Source organism: Protopterus annectens, chromosome 7.part0 (genome assembly GCF_019279795.1).
Source record: "Protopterus annectens isolate FY-2018-M chromosome 7.part0, PAN1.0, whole genome shotgun sequence".
NCBI lineage: Eukaryota > Metazoa > Chordata > Ceratodontiformes > Protopteridae > Protopterus > Protopterus annectens.
The window spans coordinates 259,380,488-259,404,876 of record NC_056739.1 but is presented as its reverse complement, the minus strand read 5'-3'; positions in this window follow the sequence as shown (position 1 = coordinate 259,404,876).

Sequence of the window (24,389 nt, the reverse complement as noted above, 5' to 3'; positions counted from 1 at the left end):
ATTTGCACATGTCTTTCGAACGCCCATCCAACTGCGGGGAGGACATGCAGACTCCACACAGAAGGCACTCCCCACACTCCAGCCGAGAATCGAACGGGAGATATATGTAAGTATTCCTGCTAAATAGTCTATATATGGAAGACCACTGAAAAAACTAAAGAGATACATGGATTATTGAACCATAACAAAAGAGTCTAAAGACTGACATTCCCTGATATTTTAAAAAAGCCTTTGAATCTCTTCAAATGTTTTATTTTGATGTAAAAAAAAAAAACACACATATGCACACATGATATGCTCACTATACTGTTAAGGTGAATTTTGCATGATCAGTATAAACAGGGCATGTTACATGTCACCTCATCTGTGTGTGTGTGTGTGTGTGTGTGTGTGTGTGTGTGTGTGTGTGTGTGTGTGTGTGTGTGTGTGTGTGTCTGTGTGTGTGCGTGCATGCATTCACATGTGATATACGTATCTACTGATATATATAGACATGCACTCATATATATAAAGTTTATACAAATATCTATGTATCTGTGGGTATACTTAAAAAAATCTAAACAGCATAATATCAACAGTAAAACTATCTAAACTCAAAAATGCCTAAACACCAGATATCAACAAAATCTACATTATACTAGGGAAGGGTTTAGGCCCTTTCTCCACTGTTGTACCACCCTGGAGCTAGGGTCTGTCTGCAGGGAGGGTGGGAGGGGTGCAGGAGGGGCTTGCCTCCCAGCAAAAAAAGGTTTGTTTTAGATTTGGTTATAATTTGTCAATAATTTATGTTTAGATGTTTCTGCACTTCATATTATGCTGTTTAGATTATTTTATATAGACTCATATATATCAATATATATCTGAAATTATGAAACATTGAATTTCATATGATGGAGACCATATGACCAATGTTTCGGAATATTGAAATTCCAAAACAAATCCCAAAAAAGGGCCAACAATTTAAATGTTTTTGTAGGGGGGACAAGCCCCCTTGCACCCTCGCTACTTAAATATTCCAACTCCGAGATCGTACTGCAGTGACGAAAAGGGAAATTTCCTATTCCATGCTGTATGCAGATCTCCGTTCACAATGTCAAGATTCAGAAAGTCTGATCATATAGTCTCGGCCATATGAAATTTTTTCTTTCAGGATTTCGGGATTGTGAAGTGTTCCCATATAGATATCTATCTATATATATATATATATATATATATATATATATATATATATATATATATATATATATATATATGTACCATATACTTATATTCAATGAGTTGTTTGTTTAGCATGCATCTTGATAGTAGAATTATTTACCTATGTTTAATCAGTCTTCTACCACCAGCCTCTACCCTGCAATTCTGTGTTATGCAAAGCTAGCTAACAGTTATAAACTACAATATAATTGCTGAAAGGATCTGCATTTAGTAAAGAGCATAGTATGCAATAAAGATCTGAACTCCTATTTGCAGAATTGGCAAATGGGCCAGGTTGTACAATATAGGTAGAGTAATGTCTGATGTATTAAAAAGTTTTTGTCAACGCTTCTTCACTTGTAATCAAATTCTTCACACCTCAGTTAATACCTGCAAGAAACAGAAAATGGTCAATTAGTCCAACTGCTTGCAAAGATAAGTTTCAGTTTGTTTTGACCTAGTATACTTCACCACAGATAAAAGATCTTGCCTTCAGTTTGGTCAGGTTTACAGCTCCCACACGTAAACAATAAAAGAGAAAAGCTGTTAGGATTGATAGTACGACAAGCCAACTGACCTAGGTCAATATCTTGCTATCATTTAACTGTTGATATTGCAGTGGTTTTAAGGCCAGTATTCATAGTCAGTTGCTCAAATGCACTTAGGCTATCTGCTACGTTCGTGGATGAGCATAGCTGAGCTGCGATTCATAAAGGCCCTTTATGCTAATGTGTGATGACCTGAAATGTTTTTATGCAAATATACAAATAATGAGATGCCAATGAAGAGTGATCACTGTATGCTAATAAAGTATGTTTTACATAATTTGCAATTCATAGTCAGATTTTCCAACTTTTGCACACTGGTAGCAGATGCGTTATATAAAGAGAAGCTTCACCAAATCTATTAGAGTTGAAATCAGTGCAGAGAAGCTTCACCAAATCTATTAGAGTTGAAATCAATCTTTATACTCAAAAATTCCCCATAGGGGATAGATTTAATTGTGTGGGGTGGATGGCAACTGTCTCCATATAACATATAGTTATTCTCATCAAATGTTCACTGTATTCCTGTTTGAATTCTATTATTACATCCTTTTAATGAGGAAATAAAATAGAGAAGAAAATCCAGTAGCCCTGCATTATAAAGAAGTACATAATAATGATATAAGTTGTTTAGAAGTAACAGTTTTAGGACAGGTTAAATTACATTATGGTTTAAATATGAAAAGTAAGCTATGGAAAATGGAATCAGTTATAATTTTAAAGTTTAATACTTTAGCACTAACAGGGTTAAATAGAGAATGCCACTGGAAGTGTTTTCTTTAATTAGCACTGGAATTAAGTGAATTTAATTAAGCTAGTGTTAACTGAATGTAGGATATAAGGCATGAAGTTAGGACAAAAGAAGTATACTCTGAAAAGGCTTTTGGCCGAGGCGCTAGATAAAGTATTTCTGTCTGTTTTTTATGGATTGTATTCTACCACAAGAGAAAGAATTTTTGTTTGTTTTTCATAGACTGTATTCTATTACAAGGCAGAGCATTTGCTGAACTTTTTTTTTGGATTGTTTGCTGTTCTACAAGTGTTTTAATAAATACTCACAATAGGCGTGCAAATGACAAAAATAAAATCCAAGCAAGTACAACATGCCAGTAATAGTAACAAACTCTTCTGAAATAAACGCACTCTTCAAAACTGTAAACTTTTTTACTGTAGATTTCTTTATTCACCATACACAAGATTAAGCGCTTTCATCCACAGGAATGTGGAATCAGAAGTCCACATTCCTGCGGATGAAAGTGCTTAATCTTCTGTATGGTGAATCAAGAAGTGTATAGTAAAAAAGTTTACAGTTTTGAAGGGTAGATATGTATATATATATGTATATATATATATATATATATACATGGTTTCACTTCACAATCTCAAAATACTGAAATTTTGAATTTCAGTATCTCGAGATGAAAGTGTCAAAAGTGCAGTTGCCCGAAACTGCATATGACCAAACTTGGAAATGTCAAATCTGCGGTTGTGGTGGTACACTATGTGGCGTGTGGTTTACTGTGTCTGTAAGGTGTGTAGCAGTGAGTTAAGTGACTTTTTCTTTTTAGTGTGACCTCAGAGTTTGTATATATATATAAGTAGTGGGGGGGTGTGGGGGGTGCAGGGGGGCTTGCCCCACTGCTTATATGTAGGTTAGGTGGGTTTGATTTGTATTTTTGTGTGTGTTTATTTTGTTGGTTTGTTGTAGTGTGGGGTGGAATGTGTATGTGTGTTTGCTTGTGTGGTGGAGGGTGTATTTTAAATCAGAGCATCACATACTGAAAATTCAATATTCTGAGGTTTCAGTATTGTGATGTTCGGTTTTACGGGGTTTCGTGATTTTGTGGTTTCTGTACTTTCATCTCGAGGTACTGAAATTCACAATTTCAGTATTTCGAGATTGTAAAGTGAATCCATACGCACACACACACACACACACACACACATATATATATATATATATATATATATATATATATATATATATATGTGCATATATGCATACAAGTGCTAATATAGGTAAACAAGAATTGCCTTCTCCCTTTTAATTATAACTGCAGAAAAAATACAATATAATCACCTTCAACAACAACAAAGAGTAGAAATGCTCGTTGAATCTTCTTTTAAGTATAACTGAAGTCCAGGAGAATTCTGTCTTCCTAATGTGTAATGTATATAAGGAGCATAACAAAGGATATGGAATCATTTATATTACTGTAAAAAAGAGAGAGAGAGAGAGAAATATGTGAGTGTAGAACTGCTGTATCCTTTTTTTAACTGTTTTCTGTATTGTTAAGAGAAAAGTATTTTTATAGCCTTGCAAATGAAACAAAAATGCAATGGAAACCATTAGCATTCAAGCTAATGTTTCTGCTTTTAATTTTAACCAGTTACTTTTATTAATTACAGTGGGTATTTTAGTAATGTATTGAATGTATTGTATGTACATAACTTGAGGGATACACATTCCCATCATCAGAAGTATGCATAAGCACTACTCGTATCATTCTTCCCAAGTAAAAAAGTACTTCCCAAATGACTTCTCCCATTGTATGCATGAGCACTTCCCATACACAAGCTTTACTTCAATAAAGATTTTACTGCAAGATGTCAATAGTACATGAATTGTGCTTGTTCTGTTTTGTCTGTTTCCACATCTTTTTCTTGTTTATTTCTTATTTCGATTATGCATTTCTTTCCTTTTTTATTGTTTTGCTTCACTCCCATTTATTTGCCTTTTTTATTGCTTCAAATCCCTCAGGAGCAGGTTGGGCATGTAACTTCCGAGCTAAGGACAGATCACTGTCTGCCCGTATAGGACCGTACTTGCAGGGTCGGGGTTGCGGCACAGGTCCTGCAGGCACTCCAGCACATGACAGCCTGGCAAACCTCACTGAGTGAAGACTTCAGAGCTTCAAAGAGGATGTACTGTTGGAGGTAGTGGACAGGAAAACTCAGCCAGTCAAAGCCTCTCTTCAGAATATAGAAGGAACCCTCTCCAAGTTGTTGCCAGCCGCTGCATCAACACAGGCCCCTACCCCTCAACATCAGTAACGTCCATTGCAGCAACATTTGACAGTGTATGTTTTTAAGGTTCTGTGTACTTAATGAAGCCGTCAACATGTCCACAAAAGTATAATCCTATAAAAAAATGATAAACCCCATTTCTTTAAAAAAATCCATTTTAAATGTTGTGCATTCAGTGGATTTCCTTAAATATTTTAAGTGTGACTGCTCTCAGCCTTGCTTGCCTGTGATATGTGAAACAAAAGTTACACAAACCCATATATTTTTGTAAAGAAATTTACTTCATAATGTTTAACTTTACACAGCCTATTCTTTTGCAAGAAGTGGGAGTGCTTTCAAAAAAGACTTCATTTTTCTGCATTAATCACAAATTACTTTTGCTGACCTTATTTGCATATCCATGTAGTGACACTGTTTGCAAACATCTGCAAGTCATTTGCAAAACCCAGGACTATGAGTACCAGCTTGAAGCTCTTCTTTGAACTCTGCTGACTGCAGTTTCCACATCAGTAGGTTTGCTGGGGTGGAGTCTATTCCAGCATCCACTGAGTGCAAGGAATTGAAACTCACCCTGAATAAGGTATCAACTTATCACAGTATGCAGAGATGCACTGACACACAGAGACACACACACTCATGTCATATGGCATACACACCTATGGGCAGTTTTGAGGATAGTAAATTCACTTTCGACATCATACCTCTCAACTGTACAGATTTTCGCAGACTGTCCAGATTTTGTCTCATATTGTTGGACTGCTCCTCATAAAAATTGTTTTGACAAACATTGGGGGATGTTCTAAGGGTTAAAGCCACCAAATAATGGCATATATTTGAGTTTCAGACTTTAGATCCTTCAGAAAATCCATGCTAACACAAATCCTGTTATTCTAGCAACTTTCTAAGTTTATAAGAGCAATATTTAAAAAGTATCCCTGTTGCTGGGCCTTCACCCCCCCCCCCCCATTACATCAGGCTTTGTCCAGATTTCTTGTGCTAAGAGGTTCAGAGGTATGTTCAGCACATCTTTGGCAAATGTAAGAAATCCAGAGCATATGGTAAAAGCTTATATGGATGCAAGAGGAATGTGCATACTCTGCACAGAAAGATCCCCAGATGAGGAATCAAACCAGAGAACCAACTACTATGAGCCAGCTGCTGTCCTACTGTGCCACACTGTTTCTACAACTTCAGTCTCTTAAATAAAAAACACACTTGAGACTTATTCTTACTTAACTCCATTAACTGTAAATCTCAAATCCTGAAAGTCAGAATTCAAAGGTTTCATCTTTCATTTTAAATATAATTCACCAGTCCAGCTTACCCTTATACTGATAGACTTTTTTTGCTTACTTTTTAATGCTTATAATGTAAACTTAAATGTCATGCTAAGAGTTGCATGGTCCTATGCATGTGTTATGATTAAAAACATTCTTAGCAAACAGAACAAAACATAATTTTCAGATTTCATCAATAACTACTTTACTTTCTTGTGTAGTAAGAATGTATGCTTGCATTAGTGATCTTTCAGCTATGTCTTGTAACCGACAATCCTTGCCTATGCAATATACAAAGATGCCTTCAACAAACACTGACCCATTTATTTATTTCTTTATTTATTTATTTCAGTGTCATTGTTTTACATTCGAGTTGACATATCACCAGGTTAGGACATACAACAAGGGTGCAGAAATCTTTATTACAGTAACTCATTACTTCATAGACAGGATGATCTGAAAATAAGAGACAACAGTTGCATTATACCAGCATCAAAGCTGGTTTATTTATGGATGACAGTTATACTGGATAATTAGCTTTTTATCACTGCATCCTGGTTTTAGCTTCTCATTTCTGTACAGTAAGTCATTGTCTTCCGTTCCACAGCATAAACCCAGAAACAAGCTTAAAGACATATTACAAATGAATAAATAAATTAATGCTATAGAAATAAACTGTGTAGTTCCTTAAGGAATAAAATGTAAAAGAGACTTCGCTGGCAAGCTGCCTTGTACTATAGTGACACTGAGATGTCTTGAACAGTGTTCTGTTGGATGCACATAAGCTTTCATTTTTCTGAAACTGCAGGATGTATCAATTTTATTTTTCCTATTCTTACTTTGGAAATTTAAGGCCAAATCTTTCGCACTTTATAACAGGCCTAAACAAAAGTCTGGTTCCAACTTTACCTTAGAAGGTTTTCAAGTCGTAGACACTGTCCTACTCCATACACACACATTTCATATAGAAGCACTACATCATTTGTTTTCAGCCAATGAGAGTTAAAGCAAACAGATACTTTTACTGCCTCTACTCTGCAATCCACTTCACCATTATGAATATAGTTATAGCAGTTTATGGCTGGATAAGCATCTGCTACAAATTGTAGAATTGCATGTATACTCTAAACTAATTTTTTGAAGACAGCAATGAAAGAAATTAACAGAGATGAATCAGTGAAGACTCAAAAACATGTGATTAAACAGTCAACTTGGAGAACTTCTGCTGAAATTGTCATCACACATTTATCATATTTGGAACATTAGATTATGTAAAATGAACATCCCTATTTACAGAAATGTCCTTGATTTAGATTATTGTAAAAGTGTTATAAAAACTTAAGAACAATCAAGCTAAAAGGTAAATTTATTGTGCCAGTAGCAACACAGTAAAACTTATATTCTTCGGTATTAAATTTTACTAAATTGTTACAGGCCAGATCAACTGCAGTTATAAAATATGCAGTAATAAAACGGTGTATTTTCATGTATACATCTTTAGAAGACATTGGATTACATGTTGAGTCCACCTAGCTATCTCTACTTAGTACTACAGAATGAACACATATGTTAGCCAGAATTAATGTATCCCATAGTTAAAATGTCATGTACTGTTGACAGTATTTTATTAAAGGTTCAGTCTTGCCATATGCAATATTTATAGGTTACATGCAGTATCAAAGCTACAGTATGACGCTATGATTGTAGTGTACCATTGTAACAGATGAAGTTCATCCTCTCTATACAGCTTTCAGAAATCCAGAGGAAGTCTTGCTGTTGTCCTCGGGTTGCCATGGCACAAATTCGGCAGGAAGCATTAACTGGTTCCCCTGCAGTCCAGTTCACAAAGTCATAGGGAGCTTTGTTTGTCCAGTACCACTGTTGCCAGACTCTGTGTTTTCTTAGCCCAATCCATACACCATTTCCAGTGGCATTTTGAGCAAGTTCAACCACTTTAGACTGGACATTCCAACTAATGATACTAACAAGGTCAGTGTAATAGCATTGGCAGTACCGTAGGGCCTCAGTCCATGTCATGTTTTCTTTAATTAGAAACATAGATGTTCCATTTTTGTTCCCTGAAAAAAAAATGATAATTGTAAACAATTTCGGTATTGCTTGCTCTATAATATTTAGCTTGTTTTAGCATCATAAACTCTAAGTACCTTGACTGTCTTTCTTCAGTCAGTTCTTATAATCCTCAGCAGTTTCTATATTGCTTTGCCTGATAACAACTGTGGGAATAGCAGGCTAGGCAAGGTAGGACAGACCTATATGTCACAAACAACATTCTCTAGATCATCCTATGAAGTCTCTGCATTCCCAGTCAAGTTGATCGATATGATCCCTCCACCATGTCTGGGTGCGTCACAGCATCTCCTCCCAGGGAAATGTGCCAGGTACAGCTGCACTGATAGCGCCTAGATGGCATCTTCACAATGTGCCCAGACTGCATATGCTGACACCTGTCAACACAAACAAGAAGAGGCTGTACTTCAAAGTCTCTCTGTATTGCTGAGCTCATATCTCTGACTCAGAGAGTAAGTCCCTGTGCCCTGTCAAGAAACCTCATTTCTGCTCCTTATATCTGTAATGCCATCCTTTCTGCCACTCCCCAAGGTCATAGGCATAGGCAATTTCACTTCAGATTACTTTTAAAATGTGACACTTCAACTGAGATATTGTGCAGTATTCAAGTTTAAAATAATGTCAAGTTAATCTAAACAGGTCTTTAAGCTACATATCTAATGGGCTTACATAAGAGCTATATAGTCAAGGATGCTATGGGGTGTAAAGTATTCATGGGCTTAAATAAAAACTATATAGCCTAGTATGCTGTGGGAGATGGGTAAAATAGTCATAAATAATGGACTTTCTAGCCTACAATATGGATAGCATATTTCTACAATGAAGCTAGTAGTATCTTACTACAGTTAGAAACATTTTAGTGGAAGTTATAAAATCTGTAAAATATGGAAGTCAGAGTACTATGACATATTGCTAGAGAATGGACATAGCACCACAAACAATATTTCTTCTGTTCATTTAACTATTTTGCATCAAAAGCATTCAATATCGTAAACTGTAGAAAAAGAAAATATAGTAGAAATGGCAATCTAAAAATCCTACAGTCCTTTGTTATATTCCCTACCTAGTAGCATTATAATAAATACTGAATGTAAGGAAGTCTTACCATAAGCCTGGATGTCCTTGAGCCAGGCAGAAGGACAGAGTGATAAGCTTCCTCTATTTATTAGACCCACACTGACATGGTGCTGCATTTCAGCAGAGGCTCAGATCTCAAATTGGGAAGGGTGCTTTGGTTATCCTGTTTCATCATTGAGCCTTCTGTCAGTGGCCATTCAGGTGAGGGCATGGGTCTTCACTGTGTTGTTACATAGATAGTCCAAAGTTTTTAAAAAAAAAAAACACATTGAAAGGGTTTAACAAGAATGGGGTGGTATGGCTATGGTCCCTTTCTATGAACTGCCTGTTTAGGCATTAGTAGTTTGCGCCTTCATATTTGGGTCCAGGGGCTGGTCTGGCTTGGTCGTGGCTTGAGGGACATGGCTTGTCTTTGTTGTTACCAAACTAGGCACAAGGTATAAGGTTGGACTGTCACCTTTGAGAGGGAAATTGGCTGAGCCTAAAATGGTCTGCAAGGGCAGTTTGCATAATACTTACCTATGAACCTGTAAATCTTTTTCTTTCAGCTTCTCCCATTAGGGGTCACCACAGCAGATTGTCTGTTTCCATTTCTTCCTGTCTTCTGCATCTTGCTGTGTCACACCAACCACCTGCATGTCTTCCCTCACCACATCCATAAACCTTATCTTAGGCCTTCCTCTTTTCCTCTTATTTGGCAGCTCCATCCTTAGCATACTACTCCCAATATACCCAGCATCCCTCCTCAGCACATGTCCAAGCTAACAGAATCTTGCCTCTCTGGCTTTGTCTCCAAACCATCCAACCTGACCTGACCCTCTAATATACTTATTTCTAATCCTGTCCATCCTCATCACACCCACTGCAAATCTTAACATCTTTAACTCTGCCATCTTTAGCTTTGACTCCTGTCTTTTCGTCAGTGCCACCTTCTCCAACCCATATAACATATCTGGTCTCACTATCATCTTGCAGACCTTACCTTTCACTCTTATTGGTACCTATCTGTCACAAATCACTCCTGACACTCTTCTCCACCCACTCCACTCTGTCTGTACTCTCTTTTTTACCTCTCTTCCACATTCACCATTACTGAGCTGATGATCCCAAGTATTTAAACTCATCAACCCTCACCAACTGTACTCCCTGCATCCTCACCATTCCTCTATCCTCCCTCTCATTTACACACATATATTCTGTCTTAGTCCTGCTGACCTTCATTCCTCTTCTCTCTAGAGCACATCTCCACCTCTCCAGGGTCTTCTCAACCTGTTTGATACTCTCACTACAAATCACAATGTCATCCACAAACATCATAGTCCACCGGGACCACTATCTGATCTCGTCTGTCAACCTGTCCATCACTGTGGGATGCACAAGCTAGTGTATTTCTTTGTGCCGGTCCCAATCCCAGATAAATGGGGAGGGTTTTGTTAGGAAGGGCATCTGGTGTAAAATTTTTGCCACATCATATATGAGGACAACCTATGAACCTGCAAATAAATTTAAAAAAAATAGACAACCCTGAAAACTGGGGACTGCTGAGAATTTGGCAACTGGTAAGGAGGCAAATTGGTGTTGTCATTTGACAGAACAGAGGAAGCATGCATTTGTGGGGGTATATAGGATATAAAATTCTTATAGTAAAGTTCTCTTTTCACCAGATTCACTTTTGCTACCTCAGATTTTTAATTGCTAGATCAAATATAAATTTAGTAAAAAATGTAAAGTTATAAACCAATAACTATTTAAACAAGATTCCTTAAAACTTTATATCTATCACTTTATAATGAGTACAAAATGCTTACATAGCTGTTTTTAGATGCCAGCAAACCCTGCAGTTGCTAGGGGACCCCCATGATTAGGGGAGGCTGGAACCACATTAAGTTATCTTATTTTTATATTATGTTACATGTTTGTTAAACTAGATAAAAAAGCTAGTACAGCAATCATGTATAATTAATAAACTAGGTAATAATACTAACACTAAAGATGAAGAATCCTAAGGGTTGGTGCAATGTCCTGTCATTTTACATTCAAAGATACCTCTGTTGTAGTGTTAATGTTTTGTCACATAGTGGAATTCATAATTTCATTAAGTATTATACCACTGACATTATACCTTTGACTTAGCTAAATAATGCTTGTGAACTTTTTCTTCACTAAAACCAACTTCATAAATGGCATCCATCAGTGATATCAGCAGCTGTGAGGAGAGGGGGCTCATCATCTTTGACTGTGTAGGGGCGTCACAAAAGCCGACACTGGTTGAGGGGAAATAAGAAGAAAAGAATTGTTCATTCATTCTCTAGCTTCTTTTTCTTAGACTGGGTTGTGATTTGACTCTGTTATGATAAATCTAGTAATCAGTGAACAAAATGAGCAAGGTAAGCACTAGAGATCAGTAGCTCAGATCGACAGACCTTAGTGTTTACCTGGGACTTTAAGAAAAATAGATATTTTTATTCTTCTGGAATGGTTTTCTCTTTCTGGGAGTTTTATAAATTTTATTTTATTTATTTATTTTATTTTACATTTGTTGACTGGGCTAGTCTAGCTGGATACATGTCCTTTTTCAGTAGAGGCCCAGGGAGATAAGCTCCAAAGTTAAGTAAAAATTTACATAAAAACAGTAGTAAAAATTTACATAAAAACAGTAGTTACAAATACAATACATAAAACAAGTCTACAATAGTTAAAAGTTCAATACTTAAAAAGCATATTTCTATGAATTACGACACATGAGAGGATTAACAATATTTGGATAGAGAAAAGATATATAAAAATAAGACTTATGTTTAAGAAATAAGTATAGAGGCAAAGGAAAGTTTAGAATTGGCACAAGTGTAGGAGAATACAAGGGTTCAGAGTTACTGAGACACATGGGGTAGAAAGAAGAAAGAGAATGAAGGAAATAGATGAAAGAAGAAAGAACAAAGCACTAGCTAGTGTACAGGTGACTTCTGAGGAGTTTAGTTACAAAGAGGTCAAAGCAGGGAAGATAGGGGTAGAGCAAGGGGAAGAAAAAGGGGGATGAACTATGGTTCAGTCTGGTTTTGAACAGGGACAGAGCCAGAGTAGTTGCTGATGTTCTTTTAGGTGTTTCTTGAAGAGAGATGTTGATGAGTGAGATGTGAGTGTAACAGGAAGGTTATTCCAGATTTTGCCCACAATATTGGTAAATAGTGAGTCTCCTGCTTTATTGTTAGATTTAATATTATAAATTAGTAGCTTGTTTGCAGAGTGAAGTGTTGAAAGATTTTTATATGGGGTGATCAGGTTAGTGAGGATTGGGGTGTTGTTTGGGTGATGAAGAATTTTTTGTGTGATCACAAGTTGATTATACAGTAGTTGGTTTTGTAGCTCTGACCATCCTAGTTGTTAGGTTGTAGCAGTGGTGGGTTCTGAAAGGGTTCCCTGTGGCAAATCTGGCTATGTTGTTATAGCTAGTTTCCAGTTTGTTTATGTTGTATTTTGATAGGTTGGTGTATATAGCAGAAGCATAGAAAAGGGTAGAAATGAGGTGAGTTTGGGCAAAAGAGGTTCTCGTTAGTGGTGTGAGGTAGGGTCTGAGTCTATACAGGGAGCCTAGTTTGTTATTAACAGTTTGGATGGTGTTATTGATATGGTCATCGTAGCTGAGTTTATTATCTATGGTTATGTACAGGGAGCCTAGTTTGTTATTAACAGTTTGGATGGTGTTATTGATAGCTGAGTTTATTATCTATGGTTATGTACAGGGAGCCTTGTTTGTTATTAACAGTTTGGATGGTGTTATTGATATCGTCGCCGTAGCTGAGTTTATTATCTATGGTTATGTACAGGGAGCCTAGTTTGTTATTAACAGTTTGGATGGTGTTATTGATATCGTCGCCATAGCTGAGTTTATTATCTATGGTTATGCCCAGGAGACGTGTGTTAGTATCTGGGGTCATAGTAGTTCCATCGTTAGAGGTAATTGTAAAGTTGATTTCTGGTGATTTTTGGGTGGGAGAGAAAAGCAGTAATTTTTATTTATTTTTTTTTTTGATTTAGGAGGAAGCAATGGTGGGTAAACCATGTTTCTACAGTATTAAATACTGTTTGAGTCAAGGTCTGAAGAGAGGTTGATGACTTAGCTGTACAGATTAAAGTTGAGTCATCGGCGTATTGTTTGCAGGTGGCTTTAGGAAAAATAGTGTTGAGATTATTAGTAAAAATGGAGAATAAAAGAGGGCCTAGAATAGAGCCTTGAGGGACTCCAAAGTTTACGGGAATAGGTGAGGAGAGATTGTTGTCCCAGAGTACTGCTTGTTGTCTATTTTCTAGATAGGATATAAACCAATGTATTGCTTGTGGGTCAAGAGATTGGGCTTTTAGCTCACTGATTAGTAAGTCATGGTTAACCATATCAAAGGCTTTTGATAGGTCAATGAATAGTGCAGAAGATAGGGAGTTGTTATTTCGATTCCTGTTTATACAGTCAGTGAAGGTTAGCAAGGCGGTAGTTGTGCTATGAAAGGGTCTGAAGCCATGCTGGCAGTTGGCCAGTAGATTATTTTGGAGCAGATGTTGAAGTAGTTGGTGGTGAATACATTTTTCCATTATTTTGGCCAGTGGGGAGAGTAGTGCAATTGGTCGGAAATTAGAGATATCAGTGGATTTGCCTCATTTATGTAATGGGATAATGTGAGAGACTTTCCATATGGATGGGATGTTACTTTCTGTGATTGTTCTGTTAATAAGGATGGATATTGGGTATGCAATGACTTTGGCTGCTATTTGGAGGTATTCAGGTGGTAAGTGGTCTGCAGAAGGGGTACAGGGTTTGAGCTTTTGAAGAAGTTTGCAGATATAGGATGTTGGAACGGGTTGCATATGGAAGGAGGGCACTGAGCTGCTAACGTTTTGGAAAGGGTTGGGGGGTGTGGTAGGTAGTGTCTTTGCAAGAGTTATAATAGTTTCTGTGAAGTAATTGTTGAAGGCATCAGCTATTAGTAGAGGATTATTGTTGGGAATAGAAGATGGGGCTGGAGTTTTGGTATGTCCTGGTTGGAGAAGTTTATCAATGCCTGACCAGAACTTTTGAGGGTTTTTTTGGTGAAATTGTTGAAGGTGGTGATAAAAGTTTTTTTTGTCTAGGATAATGTCTTTTTTAGTTGCATTTCTTAGTTGTTTATATAGTAGCTGGTCTGTAGAGCTCTCAGTGTCTTCCCATTTGGCCCATATTCTGTTCCTAAGGAATATTTTTTCCTTGGTTTGTTTTGTGAGCCATGGGGCTGGTTTGCTCCTAACTCAGGAAGAGCACAGGGGGCGTGGAGATCTAGGATTTCTAGGAATTTAGTATTAAAGTAGGAAACAGCTTCATCTAGTTTGAGTAGTTTCAGTGGTGACCAGTCACAGGCCTTAAGTTCACTTTGAAAGCTTTCTGCTTTAAAGTGCTTCTTTGAGCGATAGGATTTAAAAGTATTATTTTTAGGAGTATGAGGCTTTTGCTTTGTTATATAGGTTAGAACATGGTCACTAATGTCATCTGGTAGTGTTCCTGTTGTATAGGTTCCAGGATGACTGTTTATAAGGATCCAGTCAAGGATGGTTTCTTTATTATTAGGTTTATGAATTCTAGTGGGGGAGTTTATTATTTGAGAGAAGCCATGAAGATTAATATGGGTGGTAGGATTGGGGGAGTTACAAGTAGTCCAGTCGATGTTAAAATCTCCAAGTACAATTGTTTCTTGGGGTAGAATGGTGGAGAGACTACTAAGAATGTTTTCAAGAGTGTTAATGCTGTTTCCTGGAGGAATATAGGTACAAATAATATAAATGGATTTAGATTTATTAAGTTGGAGTTTGATGGACAGGGTTTCTGCATTGTTGATAGAGGGTGGTAGCACATTAAAGGTTGAGAGTAATAGTTCAGATTTATATAGTATAGCTACACCTCCACCTTTCTTGGAAGTGCGGTCACATCTAAGGATGTTATATCCAGGTGGGGTTATTTCTAGATCCTGTGTAGAGGGTTTAAGCCAAGTTTCTGTGAGGCAAATGATATCAAATGCATGTACATGTAAAAGAGCATGCAATTGACTGAGTTTGTTGTTAATGCTGCAGATATTGAGTTGAGCTATTCTGAGAGAGTTCACTAACTGTATAGGGTTAGAGACAACCTTAGTAGCTTGTTTTTGTGGGATGTTGCTGATATGTGAATTTGGGCCAGGATTTGGATGGATATCACCATGAGATAGAAGTTGTGTGGGATGTTTTAGTATAGATCTTATATATTTAGAGTACTTGAGTGAGGTATTCTTACTGTATGTAGATGTAAGTGACATGGGAAGATCTATGAAATCTAGGGAGTAGGTAGATTGATGATGAGGTTATGTTGCTATGAGAGAGGGAGCTCGGGTGTGAGGTAGGTAGAGTTTGATAGTGGGTAGGTATGTTATAAGTTAGAGAGACATGTTTGTAGAAGGTTAGAGCATAGGGTAATGCTAAGAAGATTAGTGTAGAAGTAATAAGAAGATATTGTTTCAGGTTTGGATTCTGAAAGAAGAGCATTCTAGTTAATAGGGTTGAGAGGTTATGTAGAATGTTTGATAAAGTAAAACTGTGGGATATGGAATGATAGAATAGATAGGGGGTCACTAAAGGGGGAGGTAGCTGAGGGTATAGAGGTAGAGTACAGTGATTATTGTATTCTTGCAGTAGGGAGGGGTTGATTAAGTATAGAGTTGGCAAGGGGAAGGGTAGATAATTGATGGTGTGAGATGATAGGTTGAGGAGTATAGTGGGTGTGGCTAAGGATGTGTAAATGTAACAGCACTGGGGTGGGGGGGATTGGGGGTAGGGTAGGGGAGCGGAGTGAGCCCATAGGGTGAATGGAGCGGGCTAGAGCAAGTAGAGGGGAAGTCAGCAGAGACAATCAGTGTGCAGCAGAACCCCAGGGAGAGGTAGTGAAGCAGGTAAGTAGCTGCTAGAAGAGCAGATAAGGAGTAGGACAGAAGGGAGGGGGAACTATGGAGCATTATAATTTATAGTAGGTAGGAGAAGAGGAAAGTACAGCCTAGAAACAGAAGAAGAGGTAGATGGGGGAGAAGTCAGGCTACTGGGCAAGGGATGAGAGGGGCAGAAAAAAAAGAAGAGCAGTGAGCAGAGACTAAGGAAGAATAAGGGGAGTGAGGGGAAGACAGCAGAGACAATCAGTGAGCAGCAGAACCCCAGGGAGAGGTAGTGAAGCAGGTAAGTAGCTGCTAGAAGAGCAGATAAGGAGTAGGACAGAAGGGAGGGGGAACTATGGAGCGTTATAGTTTATAGTAGGTAGGAGAAGAGGAAAGTACAGCCTAGAAACAGAAGAAGAGGTAGATGGGGGAGAAGTCAGGCTACTGGGCAAGGGATGAGAGGGGGCAGAAAAAAAAGAAGAGCAGTGAGCAGAGACTAAGAAAGAATAAGGGGAGTGAGTAAGGGCATGAAGCCTAGAGTACACTGCCACCTAGTGGGCAGAAAAGAAGTAACAGCAGGTAGCCAGGTAAAGAATCAGCTGGTGGGAAGGATAAGGTAGGTAGCAAGGGGTAAAACTTTCAGGAGACTAAAATCAGGGAGAGGGGACTGGCTGCTGGTTTTCCTGACCCAGAAGCTAAATTACTTTATAAAGTGCAATTACAAGACAAATTAAGCAGATTAGCCTTCAAAATAGGTCAATTGTAAAACATACTTAGTAAGTTCAGTACAGTCAGGTGGGAGCACAGGGCAGCAAAAATAGAGGATGGTCCAATTAGGCAAGGCTTGAGGTGGTTCAGGGGTCCTTAGAAGCCAGGCAGGTCCCTTAATGCAAGGTTGTGGAGAGATTGTTAGTAAGTTCAGTACAGTCAGGTGGGAGCACAGGGCAGCAGAAATAGAGAATGGTCCAATTAGGCAAGGCTTGAGGTGGTTCAGGGGTCCTTAGAAGCCAGGCAGGTCCCTTAATGCAAGGTTGTGGAGAGATTGTTAGTAAGTTCAGTACAGTCAGGTGGGAGCACAGGGCAGCAGAAATAGAGGATGGTCCAATTAGGCAAGGCTCGAGGTGGTTCAGGGGTCCTTAGAAGCCAGGCAGACCCCTTAATGCAAGGTTGTGGAGAGATTGTTAGTATGTTCAGTACAGTCAGGTGGGAGCACAGGGCAGCAGAAATAGAGGATGGTCCAATTAGGCAAGGCTTGAGGTGGTTCAGGGGTCCTTAGAAGCCAGGCAGGTCCCTTAATGCAAGGTTGTGGAGAGATTGCTAGTAAGTTCAGTACAGTCACGTGGGAGCAAAGGGCAGCAGAAATAGAGGATGGTCCAATTAGGCAAGGCTTGAGGTGGTTCAGGGGTCCTTAGAAGCCAGGCAGGTCCCTTAATGCAAGGTTGTGGAGAGATTGAGTTTGTTAGCGTGTCTCAAGGTTCAGGGGCACGCAGCAGCCAGGTAAAAGTGTGGATAGTAAAAAAAAAGCTGGCAGGACACCAGATACTATAAGTCTCAACTCATGTTCTCATTAATTCTGGGCAAAGCCAAAAATAATGTTCCAAATTAAGGCTGGAAAGTAGGAACACTTTTAAATATCACTTTAATTTCCTTAAAAAGTTAAAAGAATATCATGTTTTGCATCAATGTGCATTTTCCAAACAATATGAGGTATGAAACTTTAATGTCTGGGATGTTTGACTGTCTGTAATCCTGAATGATTTACCAAAGGTTTGTAGGTTCATAGGTACACAATAGGCAATCAGTCTGAAGAACATTGCAAGCCTAGCCAACCCCCATTCAAATGTTCCCTCTAGTCTCTCTGGGCAAGACAAGCAGCAATCTGAGGTTGCCCATCCAGTTATGTAGATTTACCCTGAATGTGTCAAGAATCTAAAGTATTATCCAAACTAACACCCTCCCAGAAATCCCTTAGTTAACTCCCTGCTAACATGACCCCTTCATATAGATGACCATGATACTCAGATTCCAAATGGATTTGAGGTGCACAGATAGGGTTGTAAGGGCCCTAGTTGTATTTAGCCTAGTTGCATCCTAGGGACATGTAGTGGAGATGTACTCCAGAGGTAGGGGAAGTGTCGGGATATGAATCTAATGTGCCATTGTGTCTTATTTATCTACTGATGAAGTTTTAGTTCCTTTAACTTGGAATTCAGGGTACCACTTGTTCTGTGAAGGCGTAAGAGGTCAAAGACAATTGGATCTTTTATGATTCAAAAGGTCAGACACAGATCTCCATGGAGGAGTCAATAAGAATCTGAGTACAGAGAGAGGGCTTCAAGTCTATTTGGATAACCAAGAACTTTTTGAGGCCACTGAACTTTTTAGTTATGAATATCTGAAGTCCCTAATGTTGAGTAATGTTTTGAAAAATACATGAAAACCATTGCATTTTTTTTCAATAATGGATCTAATGAGCTATGAGTAAAGGTGTATTAAAGACTTCTTCAAATCTCATGAAGATTCTTTTGGAATTAGATAAGCCAACTAGAAGGCTTTCCAACCTACTGTTGAGACATGATGGTAAAATGGTAGGTATGTATCAACAATAGTGCCTAGATCTCTTACAACACTGTCTGATCAGGGAGGTGTGTCACCTACATGGTAAGTAAAAATGCTTTGTTTACCAAACATACCTCACAACCTCTTAGACCAAGAAATCTGAACAAACCTACAAATAATGGGGGGGGGGCAAAGGCCCATAAATAAGGACACTTTTTAAATATTGCTCTTACAAAGTTAGAAAGATGATAGAACAACAGGTTATGCGTTAGCATGGATTTTCTGAAGGATATGAGGTCTGAAACTCAAATGTCTGCTATTATTTTCTGACTTCAGTCCTCAATGATTTGTCATTAATTTCCAGTAAGCCACAATTTTATGAGAAACAGAATAAGATATGAGGCAAAAATCTGGACATTCTGTTAAAATCTGGACAGTTGAGAGGTATGTTAGCAAAATGAAGTATGGTACATCTTTTACACTGAATTTGAGGCCATTACCTTTGCGCCATTTGTTAAGGTGTAACCCATGTTATAGCAATTATGAATCAGTGGAAGATCAAAGAACAGCACCCAATTTACAGTCACCTGCAAATTTAGTTAAAGGACAACAACGGGATTCTCTTATTAAATGCTCAAGTTCTCTGTTCTTTTTCTCCCTATTTAATGCCCCTGCTATAAATAAACAACAACACAGGGTTTAAAATATTTTAAATTGACTGTTTCTCTCCAGTAGAACAGTACCTTACTGTACTGTGGTGGTTTCACTTTTAAAAAAGTTTTATCCTGTCCTGAAAAAGTCTCCAATTCATTAATGTCATCAAGGCCACTGAATACAGGTAGTTTTCTGGCCAATTCCCTCCCCAAACTGACATCATCATGATTGTCCTAAAAAAACACACAAGATGTGATGTCACAGCTCCCTGGTCCTTCCCCTACCCATACAGAAAGTAAAGGCTAGAGCAAGGAAACAGTACAAGGAAAAAGAAATAGCAGTAAAAAGCACTTTGAAAGTCTGTTCTGTGGCATTTGCAGTGTTTTGTTATAAGTAGTCATTGAACTGCATGAAATGTTACTTAACACTAACTGACTGAAAGACAGCAGTGTATGCATGTAAAATCAATGCAGTGACAGGAACTTCAGGAAGAAAAAGACTGTATGATGTAACTTTTTTACAGACGAGCACTGCATTGTGGGATACCTAGAGACAGACTAAACAGTTAGAATTAATTCAAGATACCAGACCCCATGTGGTCAGACACAGAAATTACATATAAAATATTTGAAAACCTGTAAATAGTTCCAGAGTGGTATTAAAATATTGGAAACACCAAACCATGATGAAATAAACATGTTTTTTGAGTCTGTAGGTGCAGTTCTCCTCATAACCCAGACTGTATACATTGATTTTGAGATGGACTCAGTGGTTGCCTCTGCCCTTGACCTCACCCATTCTAAAATCAGCACTGCACACAGGTCTGTACAGAAGGCTGCTGTAGCTTATGCAGGGGGGGGGGTGGAGTGGTCATTGTTTCTTTAATTATCCTTACAATCAAATCTCAAAGGTCTACACAGAAGGTCATTATAGCTTGTACTGGGGCTGGGGACAGCGTGGACAGTATTCTATTTACCTCCCTCGCTTACCTCAGAGGTGTGCAAATAAGGTCACTATAGGTTATGTAGGGGCAGTCTACTGTCCAGGGGCAACAAGTTGAAATACATTACTGAGATTAATTTGTCACTTTCCTCACAATTAAACATCAGGCATCTATACAGGTGGCTGCCATTTGGGATTAGGGATGAGGAGACATGCTATGTATATGTACGACAGCAGTGACTTGAAATACATGACTATGGCCATTTGTGCCTCTGCTTTCACCCCAATCTAACAACAAAGTGGTGTACACAAGGTGTATTTTTTGTGGGGTGAAGGGGGTAGAAAGGCAGACTATTCACAGCTAGGATTTATGTCTTGTCAGTTTATTGTGAGCTACTGTTTTGTCAACTTTAACAGTTTATTGTGAGCTACTGTTTTGTCAGCTTTAAATATTAAATCTTGGACACAATTTATTTCTTGAAAAAAAATGACTAATTAAGTAATTAATTAATTAATTAATTACTTTTTTTCTTATTCATAATCTTTGTTTAGATTACTAGTGGATCAACAGGTTACAGAAATGTTCTAAAATGCAACACAGAGCATCTGTGACTCTATGGCTTTGGGGGGACTAGCAGCACTCAACCCCCTGCTTAATTAATTTAATTCCTACATAATTATTACTGTGCTGTCTCAGCCAGTTAAGGTATGTTGCAAGGATGCAAGGTAAAGTAGCGTTGAACAGGAACAATAGATTTCTTTCCTTAGTCATGTTTTTTATTCAGGCCATCACAGGATGAAAGTGATGTTTAAAAACACAAAAGTTCTAGAATGTACTTCAGAGCAACTAGAAAGCCATAGCAAAAGTAAGGCAAAACACTAGACACTAGGAAAAGAAGTAAAAAGCAATCTGCATGGTGTAGGAAGTGCAGACTGGGGGGGGTGGTGGTGGTGAAACAGAAGGCTTTAGGGAGTCCTTCACTTCAATAAGGCTAAATCTTTGCACAGAGTTGTAATTGCAATCAAATGTCAGGCACTGTGAATGCCCCTATTTGACATGGGCAAATATGGTGTGGTAAACATACCTGTTGTAATATAACAGAACTGTTGCTTCAGTTTAGTCTGTGTGTACTACTCCCATAACTTTTCAGGTGATACTTAAGGTGGGAAGTGTCCAGGGCCCTCCCACCTTGGCATTTGCTGGTGGCTCCCAAAATGCTAACACTTACATTCTTAAAAAAAATCTGATTCTGGGTGTTCTTGCCTTTTCCCTTGGGGCACAGTGCCTTGGGTCCAGATTTAAGTCTGTGACTGGATTTGTAAGGAAATTTGAACAAAGAAAGTCAGGGTTTGTTCTGGAATACTTGCAGCAGCAGCAACACTGCTAAGAGAAGGTAGCTTCATTCAAGCAGTCCATTAATGAACTGTCAATGCCACCTGCCGACATGTCCTTGCTATATGTTCTAGTTTTCAGGTTACTTTAGTGAGGTCACAAAAAACAATGATGTTTGCTATAACATAGCATGCACTGTATAAATAGGAAGGTTTAAGGACTAATTGTAAGGAATAATGCAACACATACAGTGACTAAAGGAATGCATTGGAATAAACTATAATTTTCAATTAATTGTGTTAAACCATAAGTGGCGTTTTATTGGCACGATGCTGACTAAGTACTTGATATATGTACAGAACACATTATGTGTGTGTGTGTGTGTGTGTGTGTGTGTGTGTGTGTGTGTGTGTGTGTGTGTGTGTGTGTGTGTGTGTGTGTGTGTGTGTGTATACGCAGATAGAATGGCCACTGCCAGATCATGCTTCTAGGCAGGTAGTAAGCAGGCAGTCGGGCACTGCCAGGTCATGCTTCTAGGTGGATAATAAGCAAGCGGTTTGGCTCAGGTGCTAATTTATTTTTTTTATTTACTGGCCCTTCATCTCTGCAGGTGTTGAAGGACAGATGAAATTAAATAACACATGAAGCTCAAGGGCTATTTAGTGATTTGGAGGCAGCACAGACCCATGACCATGGTTCACTTTCTAGGAAAAGAGACTCGGCAGTTGCATTGGACAAGCTATTGGTGGAAGATACCTTTGATAAAAAGTCTCGGAGGAGGGCTAAGAAGAGTAAGCCAATACTGTGGTGAATCCCACCACCCTGGCAGAAAGGACCCCTGATTCTGAAGGTAATGATGTAAGTGGTTGTTTAGAATTTATCGGAATGGATAGGGGGTGATCAGTGGAAGAAAATCTTGAAGAGTTTATCAGTTCCCTTCTTGATGAGGGTAGAGCCAGGATATCTGATATTGCAGTAGAAAGCAGGAGCCCCCCCCCATTAAATTCTGATCATTAGCAGATTTCTCTGCCCCAAACCTCAACACTATTCTTAGCTAGTCAAGAGAATAGGGATGACCACCCATACTTGCAAAGGGGAACACAGTGTGAGATATGAATATGAACATCACTCAGTTTCAACCTCCTATAGCCATTATAGATGCGGTCAGTGTGAAATCCCCAGATTCACAAATCACAGCTCACATCTCAGTAAACATTAAGGAAAAAATCATTATATGGGATTTTGTAAATATATCTGATTTATTCGACATGGAGGGTATTTGTTGAATAATTGATGTGGGGAATCCTGGAGCAACAAATCTGACTGCAGCTTTAACAGCCATCAGAAAAAGAGCCACGTTAAAGATGGTGGCAAGAACATGGGACTCTTGGGTTTTGGGTTTTGTAGTTTTCATGGGTGTTATCATTGAGAAGGATCCCAGAAAGGCTTTAAAAGAACTTGCAGAAGCTCACCACATTAAGGAAGGTACAGCCTCATTATTGTATGATCAGAGATTTAAAAAATTAAGTGCCATGAACAAAACTATCAGGTGGGAGCAAAGACATCCAGATATTTAGTTGAATGCAAAATAAGCCTAACGCCCCTAAGAGTTAATCCTGCATGAGAAACCAAGGTGAAGAAACATTTTTTGGGGTTTCAACAATGGGAGGTGTAAGTGGCCATTTATGTAAATTTGCCCATTATTTGTCTCATGTGGAAAGGCTCACCCAGCTGCTAGATGATGGTCTAAATCAGGCTGTTCCACATATAGCCACATGTCCTTTCATCAGGAAAATATTACAGCCTTGCTGCAGGGTAACCAGGTCAAGGGTAAGCAACCTTTTTGTGGCCACAGATTTTGATACATCGAGCTGGAAAAGCTCACCCACATGCCTTCCCACTCTCCACTCAAACTAGATAAATTGGTTCAATTGCTGTCAGGTTATCCTGATAGTTAAACAGCCTTATTTATTGCCAAATGTTTTGAAAAGGGTTTGGAAATTAGTTCTTTGGCTTAGCTGGATTCAGGCTAGTTAAAAGTATTTCCTCTATAAAGGGAAGGAAGATGTAGTGTCCAGTTTAATTGTGAAAGAATTCTTTGCAGGTAGAGTATGTGGTCCCGTTTTTACTCCCTGGCCTACTTTCAAAATTTCCCCCACAGGTTTGGTCCCTAAAAAGAAAGAAGTGGATTACAGGTTGTTTCATTACCTCTCATACCCTGCAGGAGTGTCAGTTAATGAATTAATCAATAAGGATGAGTCCAGGGTATATTATGCTTCTCAAGAGCAGGTGGAAAAGTTAGTTTTGTAGTACACTGATCCCTGGCTGTGCAAGCCAGACATACAATCAGTATTTTGCTTGCTTCACATCAGGAAGGAGGCCTGACCCCGGTTTTCAGTTGAATTATAAATTCTTCTTTGATACAGCAGTTCCCATGGGATGCTTGGGGGTTTGTGCTACTTTTGAAATTTTTAGCTCGGCCTGACATTGGTGCTGGCAGCAGATGGCGCCCTGGCAATCAGAGGTTCACTGCCTGGACGATTTTCTGATAGTGAAGGAAGGCAAGGAAGGGGCCTTGGAAAGGACGACATTTATGCATCTGTGTGATAGCCTGAGGATACCTTTGGCTGAGGATATGTCAGAAGGTCCAAGTCAGGAATTGTCATTTTAAGGCTTATTAAGTGATGTCCCAGCAATGTCCTGCAAATTCCTGGCAGACAAGTTGGAACACCTCAGATATGCAATTATAAAATATTAGAGTACAAGAGTTTCA